The 12,147-nt window shown below is 40.4% G+C and overlaps 1 protein-coding gene across 4 annotated transcripts in view; it reads left to right on the top strand.

Annotated features, from left to right (window-relative positions):
* Window positions 1-813: 813 nt before the first annotated feature.
* The window catches only part of OTUD7A (OTU deubiquitinase 7A), a 146,908-nt gene continuing 135,574 nt past the window's right edge, over window positions 814-12,147 (top strand). For all 4 annotated transcript variants that reach the window (XM_037395360.1, XM_037395362.1, XM_037395363.1 and 1 more), the window contains exon 1: window positions 814-1,014. The gene's annotated coding sequence lies outside the window, so the exon portion shown is untranslated. The remainder of the gene's footprint in view (window positions 1,015-12,147) is intronic.

Below are 12,147 nucleotides of genomic sequence, written 5' to 3'. Positions count from 1 at the left end.
GTTTCTAGATAAGGAGGTTTTTCTTGAACAGGTACTCCTGTAGCTGTGATTTCTTAAAATATTTTTTTTCTATCTTGTGTATTTTGCGCAGCTCTTGGTCTTTCATGTTTCTATTTTTGTCATTGTAACTAGAAAAGGGAACGTTCCGTTCTAGAGGTGTATTCCTTGATCCGTTTCCTTTTCAACTCTAGTGTTGCTGTAAGAATGGAAATGAGAGACTAGTTGGGCGTGAGGGAGGTACTTTTAACTGGGTGAGGTGGAAGCCACCTGCGTGTGGACTGGAGTAGCAGGGACCGGGTTATCTGCGAAGTTGCTGCAGGCTGAAGGAAACTTTGCTGTCTGTCATCCCTTGAGCAAATGATATGAGGTATAAAAGCAGAAGGCACGTGAAAAGCAGCAGCTTAATGACACCCCCTCCGCGCAGAGGGCGAAGGGAGGGCCGGGCATTTCCAGAGCGCGGCTGGATGCCGGCGGGCAGCAGCCCTGTCCGCCCCCCCGCTCCCGCGGGGCCACCCTGCGGCGGGGCGCGCTCCTCTGGCGGGGCGGCTGCCGCCCCCCAGCTCGGGCTGCGCGGTGCCGCCGGCTGATCCCGTCGCCTTCTCCGGCGGGGCCGTGGCGGCCGGCACGGCAGGGCGAGCGGGCGGCAGGGGCCCCGGCGGGGCGGGCGGGCGGGCGGCGGGGCCGCTGCCGCGGGGGCGGGCGCGGCGCGGGGCGGAGCGCGGCTCCCTGGGCCGCTGCGGGCAGCCGGGGGGAGGGCCCTGCGGCCGGTGACTTCATGGGAAGGAGGCGGTGGCGGGAGGTGGGTCTCGCTTTCCGTCTCCCGGTGCCGTCTGCAGGGCGGGCGAGGGGCGGCCGCTCCGCCGGGCAGCGCGGGCGGGGGGACAGCGGTGACGGAAAGCGGCAGCTGGGGGGGGACGGCGGCGCTGGGTTGACTCCCCCCCTTCCTCCCCCTCCCCGGCTGGAGGAAGATGGAGCTCGGTTAGTAAGGGCTCGCGGGAGGAGCGGCGGCAGCAGGTAAGAGCTGCTTCTCTCTCCTCCTCCCCTCGGCAGGCCGGCAGCGCGCAGGGGCAGCCCGGTGCGGCGGCCCGCGGCAGGTGGCACAGGTGGGCCCGGCCGCCCGGCCCTGCCCGCCGCAGGGGTGCCCGCGCTGCGGGGCTGCGGGCAGGCGGAGGGCACAGCCCGCGCCCGCCGCCGGTGAGGGCGAAGCCGGGCGTTTGGAAGCACCCCCCGCCCCGTGCCTCGGATTGTTGTGTGGGGATGCGGGCAGGTTTGCCGGTTCTGCCGCCGCCCCGGCTCCCCCGGCTCATTGATGAGCTCCGGGAAGCGCTTCTGCATTGCAGACTCTCGCCCTAGCTTCGCTCCTGCGTTTGCCGCTTTATCCTGTGAAAGGAGCCTGCTCCTTGGCCGGGTGGCCCGCTGCTCCTCGGGCAGGAGGCCGATTTGGGCAGGTGGTATCTCCTTCCCTCGTTCTTGCAGCCTGTCAGGACATCTGGGGATTGACCTCATTCCAATAAATATTAGACGTGCATATGATATTTCTTCTCTCTCTGAAAGAGCTACGAAAGGGAGTTTGGTAGGATCTTTGTGAATAACGATTGTTTGGAATTCACACGGTACAATATAGTGCAGTGAGATAAAACGTGCATATAAAACATAATGCAGTGAGGTACACAACCTTATATAATCTAAATCTAAAAAGCTCGCTACCCCTACACTTATCCCGGAGGTTGTAGGAATATGTCTGTTCTAAGCTCCTTTTGGAGGCATGGTAGGTATCTATCTGACACAAAGATGCAGAGCCCCTTGTGAGCCACTGCTGAAAATAAAAGAATAAATTGTTGACTACTTTTGCCATAGTTCTGTCACAGTCAGTTCCTCGTCACTGGTCAGTATCGCGCGCACACAGTGGTACTGACGGCTGCATGGGCATACATAGCTCCACACGGCAAGAGGGAATGGTCTCGTCTGTTGTCCCTTAGGTGTGCCTTTAAATTGACCGTATAACCTGTCATATTTTAACAAACTCTTAAGGCTTCACTTTCTAGGCCTGAACAGTGCTACATTTTCTAGCATACAATATAAATTTAATGTGAACAGGAAGAAATCTTCCACGCTTTTCATTTGACCTTCAGCATCTCTGAGAAATACTTGAAACTGATGATCAGGGCAAGTATTTTGCAATGAACTGGTTTAAAATATGTTGCTGGGTGCAACGTATACAACTCAAATCACATCTAGGATGACACACAATCAGTGTTCTAAGCTCCACATCCAAAATAAACTAATGTCTGATAAATTTGGCCCACATTTTATTTTAACTCAGTCCTTACAGATGACATTGACTTTAAAAAAGGTTGCTATGGCACAGATTTAAAGCAAAGTATATTAAGCTTCAGGAATTGAAAGTGCTGTTGGTAGGAAAAGTGTTGATTTTTTAGTTATAATCTGTTATTAAAATATGAGTGTGATAGCTGTTGAGGCTCTGTTTCCTGCTGCTGGTGTGAATTGACTAAATGGCATCCCTTCTATGGATGAAGGCCAGACTTTGCCCAGGTGTGAGTGTGCTGCTCATATAGGGACAAGCTAGAGTTTCCCCATTTGAATCTAGATTAAAGCTGAATATTCAATGCCTACTTGCTCTGTGAAACTTTCTGTTACAAGCCTGTATGCTTTTGATAAAGCTGTAATATTGTGGTGTGGAGTATAGAACCAGTGTGGGCTATGTATGCCTGTACAGCAGAAATAATGGTATGACGTGGAATGGAAAGGACGTTTTTGTGAATCTTGTTCTTTTGTGACATTATGATTTTATGTTTGCAGTTTACAAGAAGCTCAGACATCTTCAGGACAGCTCATTTCATGTAGAATAGAATAACTGTTAAGGAGTATGAGGCTGAGTAGGAATCAGGTCTAACAGACTAATAATTTGCTATATATAGCGCAAAAATATATCAGTTAAAAAAAGTGGGGGTTTGGTGGGGGGTTTTTGTTGGTTTTTTTTTTGTTTTGTTTTGTTTTCAAGGGGGATCTAGAAAGTTTTGGTCCTGGTTTACCAATACAAACTCAGATAAGGATGGTAATGGCTGAATGGTTATAAGACTCCAAGTGACTATGGAATGAGCAAGTGGGAATGTACTTAGTCCTTTCCTAGTAAGCCTACCTCTGCATCTTTCATTGCCCGTGGAACATCTTCCTTAAGTCGTGTTGGCAGACTCAGCAAAAAGGCCAGGGACTGAAAAGACTTTCAGTGAGTGGGACTCCAGGTCAGGAATTCTGTAGACCTGTATACAGGCAGGCGTATGAACATTGAGTCAGGTCTTACCAACGCAACCATTGTGCTAATTATTGCCATAGTTGCCCTTCATGTTACTTACTCAAAAATTAGGGAATCTATGTTTTAATTAGCCAAAGTACTATATGTAGAACATCTAATTTTAGTTTAAAACCATATGTTTTAAATCTAATCACTGTGATGTTTTCATGTCACTTCATCTTGTATGAGTTCCTTGGTATCTTATCTGTGTTATTTGGGGAAAAATGGTATTTTATTAATTTGTTTATTTACTTCAAGGGTCCTCAAACTTTTTAAACAGGGGGCCAGCTGCTTGGTTTACCCCCCCCAACCCCCGGCAGGGGGTGGGGGTGGTGATTCTGTAAATACCAGGGGCTAGATTGAGGACCCTGGGGGGCCGTATCCGGCCCGCGGGCCATAGTTTGAGGACCCCTGATTTACTTCATAGACATAAAATACAATATATATATATATATAAAATGTGTTTTTAATCTTGTTGCCACATATCACTATTTTGCTCTTTATTGCCTTCTATAGTCTTGATAGCACAATGTTGACAAGACATTCTCACATAGTTATATACTGATGGAGAGAAAGTTGGAGTTGAAAGAGGGAAAGGACTAAGGAAACTAGCAGAATATTTGTCACCGTATAGTCTAGACCTTAGCTCTTAGTGTTTAATGAAGTCTCCTTCTGTTTAATACATTCTGCATTCCCAAAAACATCGTGAAATCTAAATCTCCTTTTGACTTGAATTTCATAAAATATCTTGGGACTTAAATAAAGCAAAAATTAAACGTACATTTTTAATTAAGGAGATGGCAAGCGCTTAAAATATCAAGTGCAACCGTTACTGAATTGAGGTCTGAAAGAAGTAGAAAAAGCTTTTTTTTGTTGTTTTTGAAGATTTTGTAATCTACCATCAATAAGCACTGTACAGCCATGCAAATGCATTCATAGCTATTTAGACCAAAGCGTAGAGCTTTGGACAAATTAATCAGTGTTGCCCTAATGAAAAAGACCTGGGAGATTAACCTGGCTACTTAGATGGTCTGAAAATTCAGCAGTGTAGTCTTAAGAGGAGTAGGTGTTGACCAGTTAAAGTGTGATATAAATGTTGCATAGATGTTACGTTGTATCTTTCTGTATTTCTTTACTGTTGTTTTCCTAAGAAAAAGTATGACACAAAACTGAGGAAGTCAAGTATCCCTAGATAAGATGGCAGAACTGTCCTCAAATCCTTGAATGGTAATTAATTGGTTTTATTTTAAAGGCAGGTTAATTATTATATGCATGTAAATGTAACAGTACAACTATTTCACCATCAAATATTTTCTAGCTTTTTGTTTAGCTCTTACTGACCCAAGGGAGGAAAAATTGTATATCTGACAAGCATGGAGATACTGAAGATATGGAAGACTTGACTTACGGTTCCATTTTTAAATTGTTCTCCTAGCATAACTGCTTCTGTGTTGGGTATTTCTGATTTTAAGTAGTTTGAAGAGACAAATCTAATCGTGATGTATCTCAGGTCTTATTCTAAGTTTACTTCAGATTTTTGCTCTTCTATTTGAGGTCAATGCTGTCTATTTTAGGAACAGTTATAGCAATGGGTTTTAGTCATAGTGCTTTGCTGTAATGTTTTACTGCAGAATATCATTGACATTATCTGTACTTCTTTAATATCTCTTGGATGGACCCTGGGCAAAGCTTTAGGCTTGAAATAAAGAAATTGTTGAACTTGCTTATTAGCTTTTATTAAAAGGATTTATAAATTAATTTAATATTTTAGAGTCTCTCAGCCTTTTCAAGTACAGTTTAATTTGGAAAAAAAAATCATAAATCCCAGGACAAGAGTATGAATTTTCTCTAAGATAGTTTGAAAATGTTATTTCTTATGTAATTTATAGAGGAAGTGGAGGATTGCTATTGCTGAAAGTATTTGTGAAGACTTCCAGTTTTTTTCAAAATGAACATATTTGCGAATACTTCATGATACATTTAGTAAAATTAGTATTTTTCACATTGTATGTTGAAAATTTCATCGGTCAGAACACAGAGATATGCTCTCTGATCACAATTTCAGTCTGGTATGTGATGCTTCAATACTGTTAACCTGTACAGAGAACAAAGTATTATTTTTTTAATGCAAGAGTAAAGTAGCTATTTTTAATCTGTCAGTGTTTTGCAGATACTCAGTGCTCTACAGTGGATTTTATTTCACTTGCACATTCTCTTAGAATCTGCTGAGTAATCATATGCATTAACTAGTTAATCAAAGAAGGGACAAAACCCATGTAGAAACCGAGCAAGCTGTGAAAGAATTTTGGTTCTTGTTTTTATCACAATGGTTATATTTCTGCTATTGTTTTCAGAATTAGAGTAAGGAACACCGAGAACCTGTTCTTTAATTAGATGCTTGAAATATCACGTTTCTAATCCTGATGTCTGTTGATGCTGTTAGTGACCTCTTGTTATATGGAAATTTACAAAGTTGCTACTGCTGCGTATGACCAGGACATGTAATTTATTTCTAAGCTATTGCTCTGATTTTATCAGAAATGTGTTCTAATGCCTGGGATTAAAATGGCTAGCTGCCATGGTGATAGTACCATAGAAACTGGTAAAATAATCATTGCCTATTAAGAAATCTGAGTGAAATTTTTTTTCTGTCTTTTATGTTTCAACACCTTAGCAGGAATGGAACTCTGCTGATATTATATTAGTGAAAAAATTACTGAACAAATTCCTTTGCTCTGCACTACACAGCAGACCACGCTAAGGTTATTTTATCGGTACTGTTGAAACATTAAATTCTGGAGTGACTGACAATTAGTCATTCTGCAGACTACTTTTAGTCTTAAGAACAAGGGCATTGGAGTAGACACCTTTCTTACAGCATTGATCCTTATTGTTGTCACTTTACCTTCTTCTACTGTAATTACTTTCTAAATAGTGCAGTTACCACAACTTTCTTCCAGCAAAGAATTGCTGTGGCTGTGTCCCATGGGCAGCGTCTACATCAACACTCAAAGCCCTGTACTGACAGAACTTTAATTTAGGAGCTTGACATTGTAAAGGGTTTTGTCTGTCTCAAGTTATGCAAGTTGTGAATACAAGAATGCCAGAGAAGATCACGTAACAGGTAATATCCTTACTTGTTTAACTTTTTCTATCTCTTTTGAGATCTACTGCAACAAGAAACAAAGTGTGAGAAACAGTCCCTGAGTTGGGTTGCTCAGTCTCTTGTTTGAAATGAGTCATTTCTCTATTACTGGTAAGTGACTCTATCAGGTACTTCCAGCCTATTGGAAATTGCTAAGCAAGGACATGGAGGGAGTGATCCCAGATATATCTGTGTAGGTACGCAATCAGTAAATTTCTGTGCAAACACCTATATGGCCTTCAATGTTTCCAAGATACTGTAAAGGAGCTTTTATCCTGTGTTAAATAGTTTTCCCTGTTAGCACTAAGATCAGTGTAAAGGACAGATTCTTGATGGTGGTGAACTTGAGTTCATTACTTAGATTCAGTCTGTACTAAGCAGCAAACAGTAGAAGTAAATACAGGCTATCAAACTCTACACTTAGATACAAGTAGGACAGCACACTCGCTCTAATCAGAATAGCATACTTATCTGAGAACGGAACCCAGACCGAAGTGTTGCAGATGGGTATGTCAGGAATGCTTAGCCTCAGATCCACCGTCCCTTACCAGAAACCTGCCTGCCTCTCACCTGAGAATATTTAATATCCCAGTAGCTTCTGTTCTAGTCTTTGAGCTGTTATATTGTCAATTGCAGAGAAAAGGAGGACATACAGGTGTTTTAAATAACATTGTGCTAATGGGAAAGGATTATTTTAGTGTAAAGAAAGCATTGATTTAGCAAACTATAATTAAGTGTGAAGCAATGAAATCACTTCCCATGTCTCTCTAAGTAACTCTTTACATCTTTGCCTCTGGAAGAGTACAGGTGAATTAAAGGAAAGGTAGAGTATAAAGGGAAGGCAGATTTATGTAATTCCAACAGAAATAATGACAGAATATACAACCCATAGATAAAGTTTGTATGTGGGAAAGATTCGGGGAGCGTCATGTGTTCATCATTTCTGCAAGTACAATTGAGTAAGAGCTGGAGAGAAACTTCCTTTCAGCACAAATTAACAGAAGTAGCATATATTGTAGCGGTCTCTCAGAGAAGGCCACGAGGATAATACTGAACAAAGTCAGGTTGATACAGTGTCTGCAGTTTGGTAAGTTGATACTGTCTGTTAAGAAATTGCCACAGAAAAGCTGTAACCTTTTCCTTAACTGTGAGTACTGGGATGCCTGAACATTTACAAGCTGACGATTAAATTCAGAGATTGTGAGGTTAACCTGAAAATTTGGAATTTAAAACAAAATTCACTGCAGCTGAGACGCTTTATATAAATTTCATTTTTTCTCAGTGTGTGTTTCATGTTTGGTATTTCAATAATCATAAAAGCAAGAATTGAATCAAAACCATGTGAGGGCATGTCAATGCCAAGTCATTTAGGGGAAGCTCCAGGTCTGGATGACAGTTTACCAGAAGGATCTGAGGTCCTGTGAGTTATTCTCACAGCTTCTTATCATGTATAGTTTTGATATCCCAGGAGGCAGTGGGGGAGATCAGATATTCTAATATTGGGCTTTATACAATGTCTTTTCTGTGTTGAAAGGCCTGCTTGAAGGAATGAACTTATGAGCCATGTAGCTGGGGATGACTTAGTGGATGAGGAACACTTGGAATGACAGGTCCTGTAGAAGCTAAGTGTTTCTTAGGAATAGACAAGTTTGTTCCTTCAGGCTTCTTTGTATGAATGCAGTATTTTAGGAACTTAGATATACAGAGTTGACATCTGCCTGTTTATAACTGAGGTTTTCTTGCATGTTTCTGTTATGGAAGAGTTCCTCTGTTCTGTTCATTGCTAAATACTTGGAGGCAGAGTTTCAGATAAGCTAGGAAAAGTTGTTTGCACTCATATAAATAATCTTCCTTTTCTGGGAGGTACCCAGAAGTGCTTTACTGATTTTCTTTTTCTCTCATATTCTTCTCTGTCTGTAATCATACTTGTATCTCCCTGCTCCAACATTCCAAACTGAGGATGCCTAATAGATAAGGACTGTGTAACAGTTTTGTGCAGGAAATAAAAAGATAGATATTCATTAGTGCATAGGCAGACTGTAAATGGTCAAAGCAGAATTTAATCAGGATTAATAAAAAGTTGCCTATTCTTGGCAAGCATAGGAGGAAACTAAAGGCTATGAAAAAGCATGTTCTATGAAGGTTACACAGTTTTTTCTCCTCCTCCAATAACAAAGGTTCTCTTGAAGAAGCCCCATGTAGAGGTCTGTAATGTCTCCTGGGCAACACAGTTTATTTTTATCATTCTGCATTGTTCAAAATTTCTTCTGACAGTGATTAGAGAAAAGCATGTGTAGAACAAAAAGTAGCACCATAAAGTCTAGAGCTGTGCTGTTTGTAACAGTAATCATAATTACGTTGTGTCATCCTTGTAACAAGAGATACCCATTTTCTATCACTTAATCTGTCCCATATTTCTCAGTCCCTTTACAAAGGGAGAACCCTTGTAATTGGCAAAAGGGGATGGGTCAAACAGAGGCTAGTAGGTTGGAAACTGATTCTCGGGACTTGTGACTGGGAGAAGTAACAACAGTTTTGCAATGGGGTCCGAGTCTGTTTGAACTGGTTTGCTTTGTGACTCTGAACACATGCTACAAACCATTCACTACTTATTTCACAGGGGGGGATCTTCTTTAAAGCAAGCCTTGAAGGTGCTGGTTTACTGGCACGTGCACCTTACTGATAAGATGTATTGCTTATATGCAGGCCTGGTAGCGCTCTTGACCGCAAAAAGATGATATGCTGATTTCAGCAGATAAGCAATATGTAGCCATACTGGAAAACCTGGTGAATGTGCATCAAGTTGAGGTATTGCTAGCTTGGCTGCTCTCCTTTAGCGCTAATGCAGATTAGGTGCTTGAGATAAGCTGTTATGCGCACAAAATGTTGCACTAGTGAAGTGCAGACCTCAATTAACATGGAAATATAAATCATTGCCTTTTTCTACTACCGGAGATGAATATTCATGCCTGAGCAACTCAGTTGTAAGTACCTGGAGTTGATGAGATGGTTGCATCTAGCTGATAATCTCTTGACTGACATTGATACAAAGTTTGAGAAACAGAGCCATTATCATTTTCCTTCCTCCAGTTTTGTCTCCTAAAATATGCTTTACATAAAAATGGGAGAAATGGTTCCTTCAAGAGCTATTCAGTTGTTAGCTTTCATTCCACATGTCTCTTATATTAAATATAAAATATTTTCCTATCCAGTATAAATAGAGGGATAAGTTCTTATGAGAGAAGATATCTCTGAAGTCAATTGCTTCTTGTTAAATGTATGTTTATAGCTATCAAAGAAAAATATGAAATACCTTTCTTTGGATTTCGTAATCAACTTCACATTAATGAAAAGATGCTTTATTTTTGTGAGGAAAAGGTTAGAAGAGCACGTAATTTTACTCTGTGTGCCATTGTGTGTAGAAATAACCCTATGACTGGTTTTATCCCAATTGTTATCTTAGAGAAGTTATAACAACATATGTATACATATGTTTTCTGTGAACCATTTTTCTTCTGCAAATCTGAGACTTACCAATGGAGGAGAAAATTATTCTGTCTGTAATAAATCCCCTGAGAGTCATGCTGCCACAGCCCTTTGGAAACTGGAGAAAAAAAGGTCTGGAGCTTTAAAAATACAAACCCCAACAATTCACGTCCCCCAAACCACTGAAACAACACTTCTTTCCTAGTAAAATAATTCCGGAAAATAGCCTTTGAGTTGTAGAGTTCTTAGTCTCTTTGGCAGAAGATGACCTCAGAGGGAATAGTTGTGGCAATAAAATATTTTTTTAAGCTGAAATGCTAAAACAGTGAATGGCCAACAAGTGGATTTAGCTTACTGCTATTACTGTTACTCTGTTCACACCTGGAAAACAAAATCTTTTGCTGTTGGAGAGCATCAGATTGTGTGAGATGTTTTAAAACGCTTCTCATGACTGATATTTATGGGAAAAAAGAATCTATTTTGTGCTGCTTGAAATGATGCCATGTCAGTATATTTACTTTTAAAGTGGGGCAAGAAGCAACTGTACAAAATAGTTTGCCATATAGGTGTGATTTTTTGGTGATGTTTTATCTGCAAGCCATATCTTTCTTGGATATGGCTATGGAAAATACATTACGTTGTGTGTGTGTGGGGGGAATAGATTTCCAGGAAACCTGTGCCCTCCCACAATTGTACAGTATATTTCATGGTCTTAAGAGGAGGTAATTTTATATGTGATTCAATGCTGTACAGTAAAATCCTGACATCTAGATGAAAAAATATCTAATAAGTGTAGCTTGTGGTTATTTTATTTGTTTTTATCACCATACCATGAGAATTTAATGTAGTGTTAATTATAATTGTATAATTTGAGATAGAGCAGTACACACAATCAGTTTAACTTTTTCCTTTAAATGCAACAGTAAGAATGGGGCTTGCTAGTGTTATGAATGTAAAAACTCCAGAGCAGTACTTAACTTTCTGTACAGATGTTTAAGGAAAATGCAACTTTTATTTGATCTTCCACCTTAATTTACAAAGCAAATGAAATACAATAGCTGTATATATAAAACTAAACATATGTATATAGTTATAAGGGACTACCATTGGTTTTAAAAGAAAAGGAAAAGGTTCTTGAAAACATAGCTGAAGTTTTACAGGCAAGTGTTCTAGAAGAATGAGTTACTGAGAAACAGCAAAACTATTTATCAAAAAGCCAGTAGGATATTTTAAACCTTGTACAGTTATCTCTAAGTCGGGAAGTAGCTAATCCTACAGCAGTTTGCCAGAAAAGTTGCCTTTTTTAGAATTGGCATTTATATAAATTCCTGAGCAGCCAGGTAAGGTTAAAAGCTTATCACCCATTTAATAAAATACCTGGATGGAGAAAGCTGCTAATAATATGGAGTGTTCCTTCTGTGTTGCTTCTGCATGTTCCCACTGTTTGTTTGGCTGGAATGTAGTGATGTTATGTATCTGTAGATCTAACAGCTCTTCTTTTCTTCAAGCCTTGCACTGTTAAATTGGGTCACTGCATATAATGCATGTTAAACAAGACAAGAGAGTTTGTTGTATTTACAGAAAAAGTTAGTAGCAAGATTTCACGCTATTACAGGAAACATAGTTAAGAATAAGCACAATTCCTTTGAATCCATTACTAGTAGTTCACAAACAAATAATGTGTTCTTCTGCAATACATCTTCCTATGTATGTAAATGTCACAGGATTCGATAAAGTTGACCAAATGTGACAGAAAGTAGTGTGGCTCTGAGGTTCAGTGGCTTGGTAGATCTTTTGAGTAGTGTTTTGCAACAGAACATGTAAGTTTTGTGGGTTAATAGTTGAGATGATTTTACTTTTTTTAGACGGAGAGACTAAAGTGAATTACTGTGTAGTATCAGTAGCCTATGCGGAGTGAGTTGTTCTATATTTCCAAAGCTCTTTGATTCACTCCAAAAGCAGACTACAGGTTCTTAAGAGATCACATAACTTCTTATAATGGGATTTAGGCTTCTAGGTCATATGAAGTATTTTTTAAAAGTTTATTCTTGTCCTGATGATTAATCTGCCAGATAATGTTGTAATTTCATTAATAGTCAAGCTGTAAAACCCCAGCTGAAAACATTGATTCTATACCTGAAAAAGTGGAGCTATGTATTGGCCCCAAACCCTTGTGTTTTCTCAGTTCTTCTGTAATTTGTAA

The sequence above is a fragment of the Falco rusticolus genome, chromosome 7, assembly GCF_015220075.1.
Source record: "Falco rusticolus isolate bFalRus1 chromosome 7, bFalRus1.pri, whole genome shotgun sequence".
Classification (NCBI taxonomy): domain Eukaryota; kingdom Metazoa; phylum Chordata; class Aves; order Falconiformes; family Falconidae; genus Falco; species Falco rusticolus.
The sequence above is the reverse complement of the archived record's forward strand: the minus strand, read 5'-3'. Positions and strand labels throughout refer to the sequence as shown.